The following is a 24,753-nucleotide window of genomic DNA, read 5'->3' on the forward strand; positions in this document are numbered from 1 at the left end:
GAGTATGATGGAAAAGTCCTGAAAGTGCAGTTAAGTAAGAAATGAAGAGCTAGCTGACCTGGGTCCCTTTCTTAAATGGAGGTTTGGGTAGGAAATGTCTTCACCTTTCAGTCAGAGAAAGGAAGGGTTTTGTTTTTTAATAATCACTGAATTCATAATAAGTTGCTCCAAATACCCCCTGGGATTTTCTGGCACTGTGCTAGGTGTTGGGGAATAGAAATTCAAAAATCAAACCATTTTAATTCACAAGAAGATTGCATAAATCAGAAATACTCCACCTGCTGAAAATGATTCATTACATCTTACACCAAGCATTAGAGTGGACAAACCATGAGTAAGAACAAAAGGGAATACATGAGCACGTTTTTTGCTTCTTGACCAGTATTTTAGTGTTTCTATTTTAAGCAACATATGCTTTATGCTTTATATAAAGCACATAAATGTATAATTAACCTATAAGGAGGAAATCTTTTTTTAACTAATAAATATGTGACACCTTAGAAAGACAGGCTTAGGCTTGCATCAGAGGAGAAGCGGGTACAGTGTTTTGCTCATAATTCATGTACCACACTGAAGCATTTGAGCTAATAATCTATTGGGACATGCAACTTTTAGTTTTGCAAAGAAGCTAGAGTTTCCGTCCCCTACTTTGATGTAACCACTTTATCATTCATTATATTAATAATACTCGAGATTTCTATCTTGCATTTCAATTTTATGTGCATTTGTTGCACTTCTTTAGTCTTTAGAAATGTTCCACAGCCTTCTTTGGGGAGTTCTCTTTCTCCTCTAATTTCTCTACTTCTCAAAGTACAATATAATTATTGATTGGTATTGAGTTGTTCATTTTGTTACTTGCTTTGATTTCCCCCTCCTAACATCACCTTCGCCTTTTGGCTTTCATTTTCTGTTTTTGATTAAGGATATCAAGAATTTCTGATATACTTTGCTTTTCTATACTCCTTTACATGTTTCCTTTTGATTGTCTTTAATTAGGTGATATGATGTTCACGTTTTCTGCTGCATTGTTAACTAGATATTAATGTGATCATCTACTGTATTTCCACAGGTTTTCAGTAATTTTCTGAAGCTGCTTCTGCCATGCTGGTATTTGTCACCTCCCCTCAGGAGTGTTCTTAGATAGCTCTAATCTTCCTTCAGTGATCCTTTCATAGTGAAAACGGACATATACTATTATAGGTAGTTCCTGAAATTTTTTTAAACTTTATCAAATACTATAGGAGAATGCATACATTCATGATAGCTATAAGAGACACAGGGTAGCTAGAAGGCACAATAGATAGGGCACTGGGCTTGGAATCAGGAAGACATCTTTATAGGTTCAAATCCAGCCTCAGACACTAGCTATGTGATTCTGGGCAACTCACTAAACCCCATTTGCCTCAGTTCTTCATCTGTTAAAATGAACTGAAGAAGGAAATGGCAAACCCAGTCCAGTATCTTTTGCCAAGAAAATTCCAAATGAGGTAGTGAAGAATCAGATATAACTAAAAGAACCAAATGACAATGGCATAGGACATTCAAACTGTGAGAAACCTTTTCATGTAACTGGCCATATGTGTGTGTACTATAATAAAATAATAAACACATAATTATACTTTTACTTAGATTTGTGCTATCAAATAAACAAAAAAAGCTTTTGGAAATTCCACTCAAAGCATACCTATCTCCTTTACAAAGTCATTCAAGACATAGGTATTATCTCCCACTCATTTCATTATTAGGTACTACTTCTAGAGTGTGTGGTCAGTGTAGATGTTCAATGACTTCAGAGTCATCAGCATTTTCCTCTTTAGAATGAACTGACATCTTGGTTTCTACTCATAGTTCCTCTCTAAACTGTTCTTGGGAATAGTTATTTCTCTGTCTTGCCCTGCATTATAACTTGATACTGTTGACAAAAACTAACAGTATGAAGACTTTGCTGATAATTAGTAAGATGCTTCTAATTCTGTTTTGATGTCATAGTGGCTCATAATAAAAGCATCCATATATTCCTTTTTTCTGCTTACACATAGTTTGTCCATGTTAACATCAGTGTGATATGCATCAAATCATTTAGGATAACTAGGGTGTTTCTGGTTTGTATAGCCTTTTTATGAGTCAGTAGTGTTTCATTTTTTTTTTTTTGTATTTATATCCCAAGTGTCTAGAACAGTGTTTGACACTCTATGTAGCAGGCACTTAATAAGTATCTGTTGATTGACTGCTATCAATTTGTTCTGGTGTATCATGCCCCCTTGTGGTACCTGAGTATGAAAGAATGTCATTCCCTCTGCCCTCCTACTTGCCAAACTTATCATCATGACTGCTCTAGGTAGAGGCAACTGCAAACCCTATGCCACACTGCCCATTTCTCAGATTTGTAGGAATAACTCCATCATACTGGTCAGGATGCTTATCCAGTCAATCATATGATCAGAACTCAGTGGGCTGACATTTCGGGATTCCTGATAGACCTTCACAGCTACTGTAATGCTCTAAGGGCATACAGTGTGCCCACCCATCATGTCATTACTTTTTTTTGCCTCACCTTCTGACTCTCACAAAATGGACTAGAGGATGAGCTTTGAGGAGGTTTTTATTAATGGCAATAATCATTGTCATAATATTCTCATTCTTTTGATTCAATGGAACTCAACTAAAAACAGTCCTTCTTGCTTGGTTTATATTTAATTATTCTATAAATTACTATGCAAATGGAAGCAGTGGATTTATTTTGTAACTGAATGAGAGTATTCAGATGTCAGCTCATCTTTTGGAGTTTCCCTGGAAGCATCCTTAGGAGCAACTCAGTGAAATTAGGCTGGAATCAGGAAGCCTTGAATTCAAATCTGACCTCAGACATCTGTGTAACTCATGACAAATTACTATAACCTCTCTCTGTCTATCTTCATCCTGGGATCATTGTGAGGATAAAACAAGGTAACATTTATCAGATACTTAATAAACTTTATAATGTTTTATAGATGCTAGCTATTTTACAGACAATTTCAATAAAATCCTGGGCAGCAAGCATTTCATCTTATGGTGTTAATTCCCTTTTCGAGGCTACTATATTTTGAAAACTTCTCATTCCACACAGCCAGGAGGTAACAAGTATCCTGTATGGCAGTATCTATTTAAAATGCTTTTAATTTTTAATAAATCACTGTATTACCCAGGGGTTTGTGGACAACAGTTCTGTCTGTCATAATATTACGGAACTTCTCCTGTTTGTTGAATTTAGTCTTTATTATTATTGTGTGGTAGCTCTGCCTGGCATCTCTTTGAAATCATATAATATAGGTAACTACCTATTCCACATATTTGTGAGGCCAGTCTTATAGAAGAGTGAATGCTACAAGGCAAAGATAGAATGCTGGGGGACAGAGGAGGGACTAGGTCTCACAGCAAATGGCCACTTCTTCCTCACATAAGAAATGAAATTCCAAATTAAGTTCCCTTTCTCCCACTGCCCTGTGACCAGAGCATCCTAGGCTGGGGTGAAATAGATGAAGACTTCAGGGGAAAGGGGACATTAGAGCATTTTGACAGGCCCAAATCTGTTTGCAGTCAGATTCTCACTGAATTACTCCCAGATCTCCCCTGGGGTAAATCTGGTCATTGGAGGACTGGTGTACTTAATACCTCAAAAACACAGCAGATTTACTACACTGAATTCAGGTTAAAAAATGAGGTCTTGTCCACCCCTGATTCCCTGTGAGATATGGGGCCTCTTTGACCATTTCCCTATCTGGAAAAATGAAAGTTATAGCTGTCATTGACTCACCCGTTGGAGGCGGTGAGGAAAAGCGAGATGTCTATAAACTACAAGATTCTGAGTAAAAAGGAATTGAATTGATCAAATAATTGATATTTCTAGATACCATCCTATTTAAGCCTACAGGCTCCAGGAAATAGTCTATATACAAGTTGGCTGCTTTTTCTAGAGATGTTGATATATATAATTGGTTACACAATAAGTGGGTGAGGTAAAAAAATTTTAACTGCTTCCAACTGCTGCTACTGACAGGGTAAATTTCATCATCATGTGCCTAAACCACATCATCACCTGTATTACGGGGGTTTTGACCTATTTTGTGCCATGGACTCCTTTAACAGATGCATGAAGCCCCTTCTCAGAATCATGTTTTTACAATGCATAGAATAAAGTACACGGGGTTTCAGAAGAAACCAGTTATATTAAAATAGTTATCAAAATATATAGAAAACAAGTTCACAGGCCCAAGGGTAAGAACTCTGGCCCTATATAAAGTCTGAAGTTTGGTCTAGGTGCTCTGGCCTGGGAACATCTTACCTTTTGCAGAAGGGTTGATCAATGATACGTGTAAAACCCAGTGGAATTGTGCGTTGGCTAAGAGGGGTTAGGGAGGTTTGGAGGAGAGGGAAAGAACATGAAATATGTAACTATGGGAAAATATTCCAAATAAAAATTAAAAATTAAATTAAATTAAATTGGAGAGAAAGAAAAAATAAAATATCCCAAGAAATTGGTCGTCTAACTTCTGCTTGAACAATTTCAAATAGGGAGACACTCTACTTGTCAAGCAGCCCCTTCCATTGTTAGCTACCTCTAATCATTATTAAATTCTCTTTGACATGTGCCAAAACCTACCTCCTGTCACTTCTACCAATTATTTCTACCTATTTCTACTCTTGGAAGCAACACAGAATGAAATTACTCCTTCTTCCCCTTCACCACCTTTTAAATATTTTAAGATTGATTATTATGTTCTCAATGAGTTTTTCCTTCTAGTCATACATCATACATCTCCATTTCCCTCACCCTTACCTTTCAAGGGCATAATTTCAAGACCTTTTGACCCCTTTCTCTTTCATCTTCAAAAATCTCCCTCCTCATTGACCCCTTCTCTTCTTTCTACAAAAAAGCCTAAAACAAAACAGATAACTAAAGAAAGTCGTACTCAATATTGCTAACCCCTCAAGCAATATATTGCCCCATCTCTTTTCCTTTATTGCTAAACTTCTAGAAAGAATGGTCTGGAATCGTTACTCACAATTCCTCTCCATTTCTTAAGCTCCAGCATTCTGATTCCTTCTGATTCCTCTTTCCAAAATCAACAATGATCTCAAAATCCATTTCTTTCTCACCCACATTCATCTTTCCTAAAAACTATATAATGTTTTCTATGTGTTAGGCACTGTGCTAAGCACTTTATAACTCTTTATCACATTCTATCCTCATTTCAACCCTGGGAAGTAGGTGCTATTATTTTCTCCATTTTATTTATAAAAAAACTGAGGCAAACAGAAATTAGGTGACTTGCCCAGAGTCACAGAATTAGTAAATATTTGAACATAGCTCTTCTTGATTCCTGATCCAGGGATCTATCCATAGCACCTGAGATCCAGATTGGGATATTAGAAACAACATTTCATAATATGGACCATCTATATTCCTGCCTAATTCAGGTGGTAATAATCAGAATTTATGTGATGGTAGCATAGGTAAAAACAAGGAATATCAAAACTGTAAGTCTAAGCAGATGCAAATGGGTCAGGATTGGTTGATTATTCAAAGGATAATGCATGGGAAAATAAATCCAAAGATAAGTCTAGAATATTGAAATCAGTACACAGGGAGAAAGATGAGGCAAGACATAAGTATTTATCCAACATCGGTAGGAAAGACTATACCGAAGTTAGATAAATAGCCTGAAATTTGGACTGGGTTTGGACCTAAAATGGTACTCATGTCTTATCTCATCAAGAATAGTAGTCAGTGGCTTCTGTCATGCTAAACATTCCCTTTGTCAAGAAACCGGATAGGGTCCAAAGGCTACAATACAACTAACATTCCCAGCAGGGACATGACTCCAGATACAAAGATTAAAAGAATATAGTAATAGGGAGCCAAGCAGATGTTTATAGATAAAACTGTCAGTCAATTCCAAGAAGCAGATTGTTGTGCCCTCTGTCTTGGTTTTCAGCACTAGCACAAGTTAAGGGGCATTTATTATTTCCCAAAGGGAGAGAAGATTGTGAAGGTACTGGTGACATATGTGCCTTTCTATTCTAGTCCTTCTTGGCCATTAACCCTCCCCCCTCCAAAACTGCCATTCTCATTTCTGCCTTCAGTGATCCTATCACCTTGAGGATAAAATACAAATTCCTTATCTTGGTATCTAAAGTCCTGTATAATTTGGCTTCCTCCTACCTTTTTAGCTTTATTTCATATTGCTTCCCTTCATATACTTCCCTGTTCTATTTAAATGATTAGGGATGTAGACCCGAAAGGACCACACCAATGCAACTATCAATAATATTTAAATAAGTCTTGATTGATGACACATGTTAAAACCAGTGGACATGCAAGTTAGCTATGGGGGGGGGGATTTGAGGGGATGGAGGGGAAAGTAAAAACATGAATCATGTAACCATGGAAAATTTTTCTAAAAATAAAAAAATTAATAAAAATAAAAAATGAAAATGAAAAAATAAAAATAAATAAATGTCACCTACTTGGTGTTTCCTGCACAACCTTCTATCTCCTCATACCTCTAGAGTAGTGGTTCCCAAACTTTTTTGGCCTACTGCCCCCTTTCCAGAAAAAATATGACTTAGCCCCCTGGAAATTAAATTTTTTTTAATTTTAATAGCAATTAATAGGAAAGATAAATGCACCTGTGGCCATCACCGCTTCCCTGGATCGCTGCAGCACCCACCAGGGGCGGTAGTGCCCACTTTGGGAATCACTGCTCTAGAGGTATAGACCTTTTCACAGGTAATCCCCCATGTCTGGAATGTTTGCCCTCTTCACTTCTGCCTCATAGAGTCCCTAGCATTCTTCCCAGCTAGACTCAAGTTTCACCTCCTACAAGAGGACTTTCCTGTTTCCTTCTTCCTCAGCTCCCAGTCTAGAAATTTCATTGTACTGATTTCTATATTCCTATGTATATATTGTAACCCATCAAAGTAACAACAATTACAATAATGACTAATAGTGCACCAGGCACTGTGTTAAATACTATACAAATATTATCTCTTTTGACCCTCATAAAAACCTGGTGAGGTAGGTGTTATTATGATGCTTGTTTTATAGATGAGGAAACTGAGGCAAATGGAAGTTAAACGACTTGTCTAGGGTCACACACAGCCAGTAAATTTCTGAGATTGTATTTGAATTCATATATTTCTGAATTTAAACCCAAAGCTCTATCCATTGTGCCACCTAACTATCCCAAGAATAATAATAGCATTTATTATTATTATTTACTAATATTGTTGTTTTTATATCCCCCCTTCCATAGTATAGTGCCATCCATGTGGTCATGTACTGGGTTGCCCTCCATTATCCCTACCCTTCAAATTTCAAGACCCAACTCAAGTCTTACCTCCTCCACGACTACTTACCAACCCTCACCTCATCATCTTCTTCAATGAGCTTTCCTTACAGCACTTGTAATTTAAAGACTATATGTTACCATTTGATTTGGTTCTGACTTTATTTACCCTTACTCCATGCTAACCAGCCCTACTACCTAAAGTGGCATCTAAGCTTCTGAAGGGCAGAAGGCATATCTCATATACTTCTATATTATACTTAAACAAGGCTGAGCTCAGTGTATTTGCTCAATAATCATCTATTGAGTGCTTAAAAATAATTTAAACTGTTTCCTCTTCAAAAGTGGTAGAAAGATAAGGGAAGGTGTAGAAGGCAAACATATCACTGATCTAGGGAAACTAATTGCAGGGACGTTTTGGGAAGATGGTTTTTGTCATTGGCCCACATGATAATGGTTTCTCTTGCAGGACAGAATGAGTGCCTGTTGCTTGGAGGAAGGATTAGACTCTCTGGTCTCTATAGCACCATAAACTTTCTCTTGGAGGCCAATGTAGATGATTCTGGAAGCTTTATCACTCAACTCAGAAATGCATTATGGATGGTAAACACTGAGGCAAAGATAAGTGTTTGAAGGAAGGATGAAACCTGATGAATTATGATTGACTTAAGGGGCTTTGGATTTTGTGGGACTTTGGGGGTTGTTTTGCTTACTATTTCCCTAGGGTTCACTCACCAGCACCTTGATCTTTTGAATGACTAGGCATCATTCATGTATTGACCTCTCATTCTATGATAGGTCTTAAGCTATTGGGTCATTTTGTTCTGCTTTTGTTTTTGGAAAGAGGAAACAAAGTTTTGAGGGGAGTTGTTTTTTGTTTGTTTTATCATAGGACCCAAAGAAATGGTCAAAGATCTTCAGTAAAAGAACACATAGGATTTAATATTCTAGTTCTTCAGAGTTTCATCTGGCACTGTTAAGTATCTATTCCCTTCTCTGGTAGGATCAAATTAAGAAGTAAGGCTCCTTGTAACATTTTGGCACCCCTCTAAGATTTTAATATTATATTTAGCAATCTCTCTGGTAGCCTACATCTCCGGGACCTGGGTTAGTCAGTGTCAATAAATAGCATTATCAAAGCCACCCTAGATGTATGATTTGAATCAATAATCTGAAAGAAAATCCAAATCCTCAACAGGAATAAGCAGCCTTGCTTGGTCCCAAGTAGGAGCCATGGTGAACTATCAAAGGCTATCTACAAGTCATGAAAAGATTGAATTCTATGAAGGAAGCCCAACACAAATGCAATCTCAGAAGCCTGAAATATGGAAAGAGTGAAAGTAGCCCACTACCCAGCCTCCTGGCAGCATTCATTGATTCATAGAGCTATTATAGAGGGAAATATCAAACCATATGAATGTGACCTTGGTAACCATGGGGCAGCCCTTAATCCTTATAGGTCCCTTCCTCTCTACCATATTCTCCTTACTGGATCCAATGGGTGACGGATTCTGTGTCCTATTTTCAGAAGTGGCCTCTGTCTTTTGGACTGTATACCACAGTATTTCTCTGCAGGTGCTGATCTCAGTGGAAATGTCTTTTCATCTCAGCCAGCCAGGCTGGGATATTTTCCACCCCATCTGACACCCACCTCGAGCTCAGAGAATTAGAAAGCAAGCTATATTGTCAACTATATAGAGCAGCAGGGTAGAAACATCACAAAGTCAGAGCAGCTGTAGCAGCCTGAAGCTAATTGCGGGAGAATGGCATGATGTTTATTCTCTAGGATTCTGAACCAAAGGGATGCAGGTGAATGTCTTCTTATTCATTCTCTCTCCTGCCTATCATGTTCCATTCCCATATAATACTTTAGCCCAAAACTGTTTTTAAAAGCCTTCTCAGGCTCTGCAGCAATGCATCCTACATAAAGTGTTCACTTTTTACATTGGCTTAAGATTTAAATGCCACAGAAAGATAATGAAATGATTAGATCCATGCAGTCTCATGACAGGTAGAGTCTCCTTAAACATGTGTGCGTTGAGAGATGTAATGTGATAGAGAGCAGTGCTCATTTGGATGATGATGAAGGCAGCTAATGAAGGAGAATGGGAATTGCAAGGGAGGCTAGGTAAAGGGTAGATACTTCCAGTCTCCTCCCCCATGCTGGATCATATATTCTCTCTCTCTCTCTCTCTCTCTCTCTCTCTCTCTCTCTCTCTCTCTCTCTCTCTCTCTCACACACACACACACACACACACACACACACACACACACACACACACACACACACATCAGTGAACATATAGGGGCTAATAAAAGGGAAAGCAGCAGTGCTCAAGGAAGCAATTTCTGCCCCACAGGTCAGATGGAGCTGCCATATTACATAATTATGGTGTTATGAAAAGAGAGGGAGGTATCACTGTACTATGTGCCTTTTCTCTTTGATCCTGGCCTTCCTAGGAGACTCCTGGGGAGCTTTTATACATTCCCTTGCCCTGTTTAAAATTAGCTGGTGTCAGTTTTTCTCCTTTTCTCTTCTTTGCTCCAAATTATCTGCTCTTCCTCTCTATTTCTACTTCATAGTTACCTTAAGATTGGTAAGAAAAGAATTGTGGGTCTATTTTTAATTAGGTTTGTTTTCAGTAATAGAAGAAACCAAAGGAAGAGGCAAACATGAACTCCTGAGATAACACTCCTCCTCCTCTAATCATTTATATGCCACAATTCCCACAATACCCCACTTTTATCTCATTGATAGAAGAGTTCTTAGCTGCACAACTCTCCGGGAAGGAGGCATTTGAACTGCAGGGAGCAATGGTCTATAGCCCAAATTCACACAAATGGTATTTCAGAAAGAACAGCTGCCTGAAGATCTGACCGCCTGGGGTAGGGGAAAAGGTAGATTTAGAGCTGGAAAGTTCCAAATTCAGAAGTTCACAATATCCAAGCCTCTTCCTTTTTTCCTGATGAGAGATCTAAGTTCTCCAAAGGAGAGAGGATGACTTACAGTATAGATAAGTATACAGATGGTAGGCATCAGGACCCACGTGGTCTGACTCCAGTTTTCTACCAGTATAGCTATTCTGCCTTCCATGAGAATGGAAAGGCATCTACAAGGTGGAAATTGTGAAAAGGGTGGGCATAAGAACTGGACAGTGGGAGTGTGTAGCAAATGTTACAGAGGCAAAATGATGGCATGGGAGACTTGGAGTAAGGATTGCTACTTGTAAGAAAGGTAGCATAGAGGTGTAAAGGACCTTAAGAAAACTTGCCAAAAGGTCATTCTCTTCATTAGAAAGGGCCCTAATGATACTGAACAATGTTCCTTATATGTACAGAAAGATTAGACTGCTTAGCCTCTGCAGCCAGTCCAAACTTGAGTTGGTTTAATGATGTGGTATATTCTCCATGCATGTAAAATACTAATTCTGGAGTAGAAACTGCTATCAAGATTTACCCAACTAGGCAGCACTGTGTATAGAGGAACAAATGGGCTCAGAGCCAGGAAAACCTGAATTAAAATTTGGCCTCAGCCACATATTAGCTGTGTGACCCTGGCCAAGTTATTGAGCCTCTGCCTCAGTTTTTCATCAGTCATTTCAGTTGTGGCCCAACTCTTTGTGGATGTATGTTGGGTTTCTTGACAAAGATACTGGGGCAGTTGGCCATTTCCTTCTCCTGCTCATTTTACAGATGAGGAAACTACCTCAGTTACCTCCTCTCTAAAATGGGGCTATGAGAGCACCCACTTGATAAGGTTGTTTTGAGGATCCAATGAGATAACATTTGGAAAGCACTTACCCTAGTGTGTGGAACAGAGTAGAAACTTGCTAAGTGCTTTGTCCCTTTTCCCTTCACCTCCAAAAGCAACTCTCAGCAGATGGGGTCGGTAGTCTTTACAAAGCCTATAGACATCATATCTGGTTAATGGTGGCATGATCGTGTACGCTGAAAGACTGCCACAGGAAATTTTTCATTATAGATGAGCCCTCTGGCAAAGTAGAAAAAAATGAGCTAGCAGACCACTTCCCCACCACTAGTTCTATCTCTTCTTCCCACCCCAACCCTCCAGGATGCTACTTTCTAGGGCTGTTGTGAGATCAAATGATATAATATTTGTAGAGCACTTAGCATAGTGCCTGGCACACAGCAGACACAATATAAATGCTTGTTTCCTTCCTTCAGTCTTTTGCTCTCAGGGATGCTCATGAGCCTCTCAGTTCCAAAGCTCTCTGAAACCAAGACAAGCTGCCAGTGATATTCTGTGGGGCAAGTTCTAGACCCAGGACACTCAGCATCCCTGAGAGCAAAAGACTGAAAGAATTACAAAACAGCATTGCCAAATAGTTGGTGGTTTACCATTTAAGCTCTGCAGCAAGGAGAACGTTCTCCTAAGGGGAGGCAGCTGAAATTTCAACATCAGCTGTTGTCGGATGTCATGGTGGCACAGCACATTGAAGTGGGAAATTGGATAAGGTTCCCCTGCTGCGGTGTTATTAGCTCTGCTGTCTTGTGTTTGCCTAGTGGTTTGACAGACTAATCACTCATTCTTCACCTGAGAGATAGGAGTTCAAGTCTCAGTTCTCACACTCCAGAGGAAGGCAAAATTTGCCAGGGAGAGGCATTGTGGTTTTTTGTAGCCTGGAGATTGGAGGTAGGGTTCTGGCTCCATTTCAAGTTAGTTGTGCCTAAATCGGGGAAAGGAGTAAGCAGTGAATTCTTTTAGTTCTCATTTCTTTTGCAATAATAAACATTGATGGAAGCCATAAAAATGCTCTCACAGCTTTTTCAGCCCCCTCCCCTCACCCCACTCAGAAAGGTTTCCTATCTCAAAAGTAAACCTCTAAGTCCTTCTCCTTCAGCCTCCAGATAGATTGGTTGTGTGGTTATAGAGCCGGGAAATGGGAAGGGATATATATAAGTGGTAGGATATATTTATTTTAAATACTAGATTTATTTTTTTTCTTCCTGCTCCAACTGGTGCAGAAACAGACAAATCATTCCAATAAAACCCAAAAGTGGAGCACCAGATTCAGTGTATGTAGGGATCTTCTCAATTTAAACCCATATCATTCATACTCGATACTTCCTCTCTACTGTTTTTTTCTTAGAAGAATCAGATACTTTTGTTGTGCTCCCACCAAGCTGAGATAATGAGACCAATCAGTTCAAAGTCTATTCAAGTTTTACCCAGATCCTTTATTTTCTCAAGTGTGTAAGTCACCCAGCTTACTTCTTTCTGGGAGTATATTATGTGTGTAAAAGGGCAGAAGGCTGCCTGGGGACTGCCAGCTTCCTGCACTTCCTAAAAGTGCCTGTCTTGTAAGGGATTCTTAAAACTATTCCCCTGAGAAGAGAAATTGATCCCAAAAATCTTGGCCCAAATGCCTGGGGCCTGGACATTTTAGGGAAAATATCTAATTCCCAAATATTTTCAGTCAAGTGATCTTTTTGGCAACCACCAAATTCCATCCTCTTGCCCCACATGTTTATGCTTTACTTCCACACTATCTCCAGGCTCCTTTTCTTTCCCTTTCTCTTCTCTACAACTACCAGTCCCTGCCCTTTCTACTGAAAATAAATTCTCTCCACCCAAAACTTTCTGTCCCTGATTATTATTCTGGTCTCTGACTTTTTCTGCCTCTATCAGGCTGTCCTTAGGATCACAAGACCATAGAATCATAGATTCGTAGCTGTAAAAAAATATAGAAATTGTAAAATTCAGTGCCTTTCTTTTCTATTTGAAGAAACTGAGGTCCAGGGAGGTTGAGACTTACTCAATGTCACCCAGAAGTAGAGGGCAGAATAAGGATAAAATTCCATAATGTTATAAGTACCCAGGAACCCAAATCATACTTTAGAAGGCTAAACATCTGAACCGCTTCCTAGTCATTCCTTCTGTGAGAATATATTGGAAGTATAGCTAGATGAGTCAGTACATAGGGAGATAAGAGGTCCTGGGTTCAAATGTGACCTCAGACATTTTCTGGCTGTGTGTCCCTGGGCAAGTCATTTAACTGTGATTGCCTAACTCTTATTGCTTTTCTGCCTAGAAACTGATAGGATTCTAAGACATAAAGTAATGGATTTATTGTTTTGTTTTTTTAAAAGAGTATATTGGTTATCTCCCCTATGCCTAGTCCTGTGGTAGGTGCAATGGAAGATGCAAAACAACTGTCTTAAGAAACTGATAGTTGTTTTAGGAATATGCAGGAATTATACTATATAGTCCAGAATTTAAGGAGTAGTCAGAGAAGGCTTCCTAGAAGAAGCAAGATTTAAGCTGGACACCAAAGAAAAGGCAGGATTTGGATCTCAATAGAGAAGGTAATTAAAGGAAGAAGAAGGGCAAGGTCATCATGAACCACAGTTTAATGAGAGGATAATCATGGCAACTGTGCATGATTAGATGGAAGACTTCCATTATGTTGTGGGATTTTGAGCAATAAGGCAAGACATGGAAAAACCTCACTTGCTAGATTGTGCCATGCATGGAGTACTGTATTTATCATATGGGGTTCTGAGTTAGAATTTGACTTCAAACAATTATATCTTAACATCTGTCACCCCATCTGTAAAATGGGGAAATATGAGTTCCTACCTCCAGGGTTTTTCTGAGGATCAAATAAGATCTTATTTGTAAGCCCTTTACAAACCTTAAAGCACTATGTAAGTACTGGCTATTATTATTAAGCAATCTCAAAAAGATCATCCAGTAGGCCAATAACAAACCTTGAAAAGAGATTCCTACTTTTCTACAGTCAGCAACCCTACTTAATGTCCATTGGGATGGTAATCCAGGCCAGAAGGGAAGACAAAATGGAAAATCTGTTTCAATGAAGTGAACTGGGCATGTTTTCCACCCTTATTTGAAAAGTTTGGGCAGTCTAACTTTGAATTGGCCATTAGCCATGCAGTTTTTTTATCCAAGTTGGTATGTACAATACATGAGAGAAGTTGTCCTTTATAAAGTTAGCATTCCACCAGGTTATTTTTTATGCAGAAATATATAGGTAAGCTCAGCATTAAAAACTTTTAAAAATGAAAATGCTAAGCAGTGCTAATAAATGAAGTGGCTTCGTTTCAGAGAGGTTTAATTCAGAAGTTCTTAAATTTCGTGTATTTGTGGACCCCTTTGGCTGTCTGATAAAGCCTGTTGACCCTTTTGATGAAGATGTTTTTAAATGTATGAAATAAAATATATAGAATTACAAAAAACAATTGTGTGCAAAATGTAATTATTAAAATACTTAAAAAAAACTCTTACCTTATATCTTAGAATCAATATTGTATATAGGCTCCAAGGCAGAAGAGCAGGAAGAACTAGGCATTGAGGGTTAAGTGACTTGCCCAGGGTCACATAGCTAGGAAGTATCTGAGGTTGAATTTTAACTCAGGAATTTCCATCTCTAGTTAGGCCTGATTCTTAATCCACTGAACTACCTAAACTGCCCCCCAAAGGACATTTTTTTAAGTTCCTGGGTCCCAGATTAAGAACTCCTTAATTAATCAACGCAATGGATTTCTGGTACCGGCTCACCTCGTGCCTTATTCTGTACTTCAGATAACTTCCTTATGCAGGCTCTCACACAGGAGAACCATGTTTCATTTTCCATTTTATTTTTGGTGGTGGTATTTCACACACTACAAAACATTTCACAAACTGTGCAGTACTTGACACCAGAAATTTAACCTTTCGAGCTTTGTTTGTTGCTGTCTCAGGCAGCTATGAACCAGGAGGTTTGGATGAGGAATAGTAAGTAAGCTTGTTGTAGTCAGTACTAAGAATGGCCTTAGAAGAAGTCAGAATTTAAACAGGATGAAACTTCACAGGAACAAGGACTGCACAACTGCACACCTATTGTTTTGGAGGGTTGGGGTTTGGCTGGGGGTCGTATTTTTATCTTCATTTGTCTTTGTCTCCACTTCTGTAGAAAAGTAACCATCAGGAGGGAGGGAAGAGTACTGCTGGTTTGCAGATTCCAGGGTTGAGAAATCTGACAGATAAATTAGTCTTAAAAACTCTCAGAGACTTTCTTCTAGGCACAACACTTCTTTTATGGTAATAGGAGGAAAAGCTTCTGTCAAGTTCACAGCCTTAATGCTAACATTTAAGAGGATGGAGTGGGGGCTAATTCTTTGTATGGAACAAATAATCTTTAGTTGATACCCCAGGCTCCTCCCTCTAAATCAAAGATTCTGCACCTTGAAGGCTGGTCTCTGTTAGTCTAGGAGCACATTTATTAAATATTTTGATAGGGGGCAGCAAGGTGGCTCAGTGGATTAAGAACTAGGCCCAGAGACAGGAGTTCCTGGGTTCAGATCTGGCCTCAGACACCTCCTAGCTGCGTGACCCTGGGCAAGCTGCCTTAGAGCCAATATACAGTATTGATTCTAAGATGGAAGGTAAGGATTTTAAAATATATATATTTTTGATAACTATATTTCAATAAAATTGGCTTCCTTTGAAAATCCTATGTATTTTATTTCATGCACTTAAAAATATTTTACCAGACTGCCAAAGGGGTCCATGGCACAAAAAAAAATGGTTAAGGACTCCTGCTTTAAGCTTCTTTCCTGCCTTGCCCTGTGAAGATACACAATCCCTCCATTTACATATACAATATCTCATAGACTCCTATCTCAACCTCAAGCCAGGTTACTCACCTATATCTGTTAACTTGTGGATCACTGATTTTGACTTTTGGACTGCTTATACATTGGCCTGGATTGTACAGGGATCACACCCCTTTCCAAACTCTTGTTAACTTTTACCACTCTGCTGTTAATCACTTGCCTCCCAAATTGATTAGGCTGAGGGCCTAGGGCCTCCTCACATCACAGTGTATTTGCTATGTGATCTGAAGACCAGAACTAGGAATCCATTAGTGTCCTCTCTTAGGACATAGACAAAAGCTGTCCTTGTGTTTAAACTCAGACATGAAGCATCATTAACCTACCCGGTGCCAGGCACTGCCCTAGGTGCTGATGATTTCTTATTTCTTCTGTATAAGGATCTCCTGGTGAGGAATTTTCTCTACCTATATAAATCAGTATTTTCTCTACAATGTATAGTCTTAGAGTGCTTTGGTCACTGAAAAGTTAAGTACCGTGCCCAGGGGCATGTAGTTTAGATGTGTCAGTCAAGTCTTGAAACCAAGTCCTTCTGACTTTGAGGCCATTTAGCCTCCACCATTCCATGTTTCCTGTCAGGTCCCTGGGTTATAAATACAAAAGTGAGGCAGTCTCTGCCCTCTAGAAGCTTACTAGTCATTGTTTCTTCCAACACAAAGATTCAGGGGAAAAGGCTGGCCTCTGAATTCAATGAAAGATCATTCCTGCATGTTATAATCACTTACGCATAGACTGAAGAAGACTCAAGACATCTTCAAATATAGCACTCTCCTGGGATCTAGAAACTTGTCTTAACCTCAAGTCATAATTTCCTACTTAGGCACAATCGAATTTTTCTGGCTTCCTAAGAATTAAATGGCCCGTCCAGTGATCATCACCAGAATCAGATGTGGCTTATATAGAGGGTCTCAAAAGTCTTACTTCCTTTTTAAACTTTAATGGACTTTATATAGTCTTGTTCCTAATGGGTTTACTAGAGTGTAATTGGATAAAGGTCCTTCCCCAGGGCCTGAGGGTTCCTGCTGCCTATACCCTACCATCTACCTCTCAGTGTGTCTCTCATTGTGTTTCCTCTGTGTCACCAAAGAGAGGACATATCAGCCTACTTCAGATTCTATACACCTGCAAGGAACATTTCCATTTTAACTGTGATAGGAACACTGTATTCTGACCTTGTAAGGTCATGCCTGGAGTACTGAATTCTTTCCTGAGTGCCACATTTTAAGAAAGTCATTGATAGGGGCAGCTGTGTAGCTCAGTGGATTGAGAGTCAGGCCTAGAGACAGGAGGTCCTAGGTTCAAATCTGGCCTCAGACACTTCCCAGCTGTGTGACCCTGGGCAAGTCACTTGACTCCCATTGCCCACCCTTATCACTCTTCCACCTATAAGCCAATACACAGAAGCTAAGGGTTTAAAAAAAAAAAAAAAGAAAGCCATTGATAATCTGGATAGCATCCAGAGGTCCACCAGCAGTGTGAAGGACCTCAGATTCATAACATGAGATGATTGTTTTAAAGGGATTTAGGAAAACATAATAATGATTTTCAAATGTTCAATATCACATGAAAGAAGCGTTCTACCTTTTTCTTCTTGGTCCTCCAAGAGCAGAACTAGGAGTAATCAGTGAAATCAATGAAGGGACTAATTTAAGGCTTAAATAAAGAAAAAACATCCTATCAATTAAATCCTCCCCAAATTGTAACCCACTTACTATCTTTGGAAGTAGAGATCACTCCTCTCAAACAAAAGCTGAATAACTATTTGGGCCATTGTTGGGTGTGTCACCTACAGATTTTTCTTGGTCAGGAATAGCCACTTTGGTCCCTCACAGCTCAGAGATTCTGTGCTTGTGCTCCTAGAGAAAGAAGAGGCTCTCTCCTATTTTGGAGACATTACCTCCTCTCCTCCATATTTCTCTTCTCCAACCCTTCTGCCATTTTTTTGGAGAGTCTTTCCACTTCCCACTGTGATTGCCATTCCCCTTCTCTTAACTTTGATAGGATTCCCCTAGTCAAACCTGAGATTGGTGCCCAATTCCTCCTCCCCTTCTTAGTAGATGATATATAAAAATCTGAATACTCCAGAGCTGAGTTTTCCAAATTAGTGCTTTGGTAACTGAGCAGTTACCTGAAGCTGCCTATCATTGTTGTTGGTTACTATCTACTGAGAATCACAACATAAACAAGATGGAGCAGAGAACACACCTGAGCCAACACTGCTATACCTTAAGACAAAGGTGAGAATGACTCAGCTGTCCTTGAAGATGTATAATGGCTGGAAAAAGGACACACTACACTAAAGGGACTGTTCATGAGGAAAAGGTTGAATGATAGACAATATGAAACTTGAATGCCTTCCTGTATCCTGTTCTACCCATTAACCTTATTTGGACTGTGAACACTAACACAAAACAGACATAGTCCTGTAGTACCTATGTATTCCACACTCTTTGAGCCCATTTTCCAACTTAATCTCTACAACAGTTTAGGCTTCCACAGGATAATGAATATTACTCCCCCTTGGGCTCCTATAGCAGATTAACCCTAAAGGACTTGGGATTTTCTAACACTGTTACTCCCTAGCCTCTATCACGTCTGCTCTCACACTCTGATTAACCAATTGGGATCATTTAATTTTTGTGAAGGGATATTTACTGAAAAGTTATAGCAAGAATAGAAATTGGGGTGGGTGACCTCCAAGCCATACTAGGGCATACTCTCCTACTGTATTTACAAAGTCCCTAAGAAGAATAGGGTCAGGTTAAAGTAGTGGGTACAAAGGTAGAGGCCTATATGCTGGGATGTGTTGGGGCAGGGAAGATACTTGGGTCTCTTGGGCCTGCTCATCCATTTTTTTTTAATTTGAAGAGTCCCTCCCAAGTTCATCTTGGGTGAAGTGCTTCCTCCTGCTATCAATTCCTATGATCTCTCTTGCTAATTCCCATTGATCTTCAGTCCTTCCAACTCCTTAGCTACTCAGGAAGTTTTCTGTTACTCCAAAGTACCAAACTCTCACCCACTCGTGGCCAGACAAAGACTCACCAGACTTCTAGGAGTCAAGTTAAAATTAATGAGGAAATATTAGGCTCTTAAATGAGATAGATCTCTCTGGCTTCCGCAGAAGCAAGCTTACTCCAGGCTTCCAAGAATGTACCAGCTGAACGTACCAAAGAGTTAGAGTAGAACTACCTATATATACCAGTAGAATGAAGTACTTTCTCTATACAAATAAATATGCCCTGTTTCTGCCAGTGTACATTAACATTAATCCACTTACCCACCTTTTGGAGATAGAAGCGGTAAGGAAAATGGAGAAGCAATGGATTAATAGGCATCTATATTGTTAATCTTTTACAGTGAGATAAAGAGAAATATAAGGGTAGGAACATACAATTGTGTTGAAGAAATCGAATACTCATACATGAACAATTAAATGCTACACTGTGTACTACTAATGGCTACAAGTGAAATTCAGAGAAGATAATGGACTCTGGAAGGCTTCCGAGGTTCCTTCCTGCTCTTACATTTAATTTCTCTCTGATTATATGATAAGGGCACATTTCTGGCCCACAGTATCTTTCTAGGGTCTTTGATGTTGGTCCTTAACTGATACATATTGCAACTCCCTCTAAAATTTGAAAGGTAGAATCTAGAGTTGGAAGTGACCTAAGAGGCCATCTAGTCCAACTCATAACCAAATGATAATTCCTTATACAGCATACCTGGTGAATGATTAAGCAGTCTTTGTTTGAAGATTTCCACTGAAGGAGGCACCTACTACTGCCTGAAGCAGTCTGTCGCATTTTTTCTGATACTAATAATTTATTAGCAAATGTGTCCTTTTATCAATCATTGGTTTGCCTCTTTTCAAATTTTATCTATTATTCCTAGTTCTTCTCTCTGAGGAGAAAAAGAATAAATTGAAAACCTCTTCTACAGGAGAGCCCTTTAGATATTTTAAAGACCTCCTCCCAACACAATTCTTCTTCTCTCTTCATTAAACTTCCCCAGTCCCCTCAACCTATCCTTATTTGGCATCAACAAAAGCCATCCCACCCATTCAACTTCCTGTCATCCTATTCTGGGTGTACTCCAGCATTTCTTTCCTATAATATGGCACTTGGAATTGAACAAAATATTCCTGGTGTAGTCTCACTAAGGACAGAATACAATGTGACTAAAGCATTAGATCTCTGAAAGTAGAGTAAGATGGCATTAGCTTTTTTGGCTGCCATGCCACACTGTGGATTTACACTGTATCTGCAATTCTGAAAAAAAAAAGCCACATCTTTCGCATCTTATATTTTAAGTTGTTTTTTTTTAAACATCCAAATATGTCTTTACAATTTTACCTATGGGATTAAATCTAATTCAGACCAACATTCTAGTCATTTTGGGCATTTTAGGATCTTTACATTGTCATCCAACATGTTGTATATTCCTATTCTGTATCATCTTCAAATTCTACAAGCATGATTCTAGTGACTTTCTTTAATTAAAAAACATCAGTCCCTCTGTATCTAATTTGGTGATAAGCCTCATGGATTTTAACTAAGCTGCCCTTTATAGTCTTTCATGGTTCCATACTTAGGTTCATCCAGCTTGGAAGGTCCTACCAGGGCTACTGCTTCACTGGCACATACTTCAAGAACACGGGGATCCCTCCATGTCCCAGTGAGGCATCGGGATTAGGAATTTAGCACTCATTAAAGTAGGATCGCCTGTCTATTTAAACAGTGCTGCCATGAGATAAAATGTGGTCATAACTACTAATGTATGTTGAGGATCAACATATACTCTACAAATATGACCTATCATGAATAGCAATGATCATTGAGTAGGTCTAGATTTCTCAAGATAAGCTCCACAGATATACATCCTCAAGCAACTCTCATTTGGCAGCTGCTCTTGAGGGATAGAGAACACAGTTGTTTAACAGCAGCTGCAATAATAAGAATAATACATTAAGTTGCTCAACTATATTTTGCCTGAGAATTAACTTCATATATACGACCCATTTATTCTCAAAGAGTATTTTTATTCAAGAACATTTGAATAGTGATACAATATAAATAATAAATTAAAATTCTTGTAAGTTATTCCCTTTTACAATTCAATTTTTATTTGCTTTCACAAAATCTACCAATGTAGCACTTCTTGCCTTCACTTAATTATGGTAGATTAATTTCATTAAAATCTGTTTCAAATATATACCAGGGAGAATTAATTCAGCATTCTCTTCTCACTTCTTCATTACTTTCATGATTTCATCAGTGTGGATATTTCCATAAGTAAGGGAGATTGCAACCGTTACAGCACCTTAATAAACAGCTTTTTTGAACTGTGTGGCTGGGAAGCCAACCTCCTAGTGATGAGTACCTCTGAATTTGATATAGGCTGGCTGTTAGGAGTTAGATTCTCACTGGACCGTACTCAGAGATTTTCCATCTTGAATGGACATATAAGAGCTTTCCACTCCTCAGATATAGCCAAAAAAAATCCAGAGCTACGTCCACACAATACAATAACTAGCTCTTATATAGCATTTTAAGGTTTGTAAAGGTCTTCATGTATATAAAGACTAAGGTCTTGATTCTGAGTCCAATGCTCCAATCACTTCTCCATCTCACTGCCTCAGTAATGATAAGATACCTTAAAGGCAGGTTTCCCATTCTTATTCTTCTCTAAATTCTTTCTTTCCAACTCTCCATGAGAAAAGTTTTACCCTACCTAACCAGCAGCTCAGCCATTGCTAACAATGTTTTGGAATTTTTAACATGATTTATCTTATTTTTTTGTTAATCTTCCTTCCCGTGAGCTTGAATTGTTACATTACTACTTATACAAATATACACATCAAATAAGGAGTAATATATGGACAAAGGCACATAGGTCTTAATGAATGGGAACAACAACTAGTCCAATTTAGCTCCCATTTATATAATATTTTACTGTTTATGGAGTATTTTTCTCATGCAAAAAATACTATAAGGGCTAAGTCAAGCAGTCAATCAACAAGAATTTAATTAAGTTCCTGCTGTATTTTCCTCATCTAGAATAGTAGAAGGTTGAACTCAATGGCCTCTAAGGTCTCTTCCATATCTATAAACCTATGACTAAATCTATGCAAACCTATGATCTTACTGCCTGACAGGCATGTACATGCCAAAAAGTAATAATAGCAGAACTAGAAAAGTTGGCTGGTTAGTTGTTGTCTTTTATGCTCAAAGAAAACCAAAATGGAATCACTAGAGACATCTTTTAGCTCATATATAAATTGGATTTGAGTGAGGCAGTATTGCACAGAGTAGTCTGCCTTTCTTTTTCTTCCAGAATCATCAAAGTCCAGCAGGCAAGACAAAAGCCAAGATGACTGGGTAATGGCTCAGAGTGCAGTGGATGACTTTGACTTCTTCAGTGTCTAACCAGGCTCTAAGTGCTCCACGTTGCCTGCTTCCACTGCCTTAATGGCCATGGAAACAAATTGTTCTCATCTGCCCCTTCTACTGGCTCATTATCTTACATGCCTGGATTGGCAAGAAACTGACAATCCCTGACAGGTTGAAGGCCTCTCAATTATTCTCAACCTAGTTTAGACTACCTGCCAAGCAGGTTTAAGAGGCTGTGGCTGCTGCTCATGCTACAGCTCCTTGGAGCCACTGATGAGGACTGAGTGGCAGGTGGACACCAAAGGGGAAAAGCAGTCCTGAAAAGAGCTTCTCAAGCCCTCATGCCAGAGGTACTAGTCTTCCCTAAACACTCCATACACTCCAATTGAAAAAGTAGGCAGGTACCAGCCAGAGTATGGAGGTTTCTGAACAACATACTAAGAATTTGAGTTTAATTTATTATGGAATTGAAAACCATCAGGAATTTTTGATTAAAGGAACCACATGTCCATAAAAGTATAGGATATTAAACTGGAAGAGACCTCAAGGGTTACTTAGTTTTCCCCTCCTCCCCCATTTTGCAGAGACCCAGGGAGGTTAGGTGACTTACCTAAATTCATATACGTAATTAGTTACAGAGGCAGGATTCCAAAACTAGATCTCCTGATTTCAAATCCAGTGTTCTTTTCACTATTCGGACAGTGAAAGTAACACAAAGAACAGTCAGGAATAAAAAGAACATATGCAATTTCTGAGCCTATTTTTCCCATACCTACACCTGTTCTGGGGTTCTATTTGGTTGTTTGGAGTCTCACTGATGAATGACAAGTATATACATCTGCCTGTCTGATCCTCTCTCACCTCCTTTAATTCTTAGAAGGACCAGAATTTAAGAATAGTTCAAAGTAATAAGCAACATTAATGGATGCACTGTAGTTTTTTACCTCTAAGGCAAAGAAAATAGAAATAGAATGACAATTTTTATTTCAAAAGTAGAATTATAAAAAAAATTTTGCATCAATTGGTACTCCTGGTCCTTCTAATGTTACAGGTAACAGCTATAATTCAATAAGTCTAAATGCCATCTTCACATTCATAGGTCATCCCATTATCAACATTTCTTAGAATCTAAGATTTGGGCTAGGAAAAGAACAGTTCTCCAATTTTTAGAACTCTAAGAGAATTTTTATTTTCTAAGGGTTAGGTGAATGTTGATTCAACTCCCCAAGAGTATCTTCATTTGTGTCTCCTATAGGCTTCAGGGGAATATGATTAATTGGCAGCCAAGATAGGGTTGGAAAAAGTAAAATGAGATGAACAGTGCTGAACATGTTGGAAAAAGACAAATCTAAAAAGGGACAAAGGAACCACAGACAATAAACAGACAGGGATTGAAAGGCTAAGTTGTTCCAGACCAGCATGATTTTTTCCTTTGTTTTTTTTTCCCTTTTTTTTTTTGTTGTTCATCACTCTACCACATTAACAAGGGAAGGAGCATAGTGCTATCACATGTCTTCATTTTAGAAGAATATTCATTTAAGGGAGTTATGAAGTAGTTACTGATCACATGGACTGAAAAATAAGTGAAAAGTGATAAACACTAGGTAATCATAGGCTGTAGGAATTTCATTAGGGGATGTACCCTGGCCCAGAGCTCTGATCACTGGATTTTTTTGGATGAATTTAGGTGGAACATCTTAATCCTCCACAAACAAGTACAAATAGTTTCAAGGAAATTTTCTTTTCCTTCAATTTGGGAGAGAATATTTTAATAATGAATGCAGAAAGGTTATCAAAGAAAGTCCTTTTTTAAAAGTACCCCATAGAAAGTCACTAAAATCATGCTGCATGAATTCTATTTTAAGTGGTCCAATTAGAATTAAAGAGCCAAGAGACCTAGCCAAGGCCAGAAAATAAGATTAGTCTTCAAGCTACATTGCTATTATAAAAACAGAGAATAACAACCACCATGGATCTGATGGCATGGAGAAACTTATTTAAATACCCAAATGATGTCTGCCACGTAGATTATATGACTTGACTTGGCTTTCTATTCCACCTGACTCAAATTATGTGGGTTGGATTCCTGGATCCACCAGATAGCCTTCTGCTTATTTTAGACCTGTAGTTCTGGTCTTATTTTGAAATTGATATGGAAATGATAATAAATAGAAAATTAGTACCAAGTTTACTTCATGGTAAGCAAAATGAAAAAAAAAATTGGAAAAAATAAATAGCTAGATCAGATCTTCCAAGAACTTCAGTGAAGTAATGAGGTGTAATAATTACTTCCCTCACAAATATTCCCTGACTGAGTCATTACTTTTCATGCCAGAAAAAAGCAGTCTAGTAGATGGTAAGCTCCATGAAGGCAAGGATCCAAATTATTTATCTTTGTCACT

General features: G+C 38.6%; 1 protein-coding gene across 1 annotated transcript in view; it reads left to right on the plus strand.

Moving 5' to 3' along the window:
* SLC24A3 (solute carrier family 24 member 3) overlaps window positions 1-24,753 on the plus strand; it is a 762,616-nt gene that overhangs the window by 590,789 nt on the left and 147,074 nt on the right. The window lies entirely within an intron of this gene.

This window comes from Gracilinanus agilis, chromosome 2 (genome assembly GCF_016433145.1).
Source record: "Gracilinanus agilis isolate LMUSP501 chromosome 2, AgileGrace, whole genome shotgun sequence".
Classification (NCBI taxonomy): Eukaryota; Metazoa; Chordata; class Mammalia; order Didelphimorphia; family Didelphidae; genus Gracilinanus; species Gracilinanus agilis.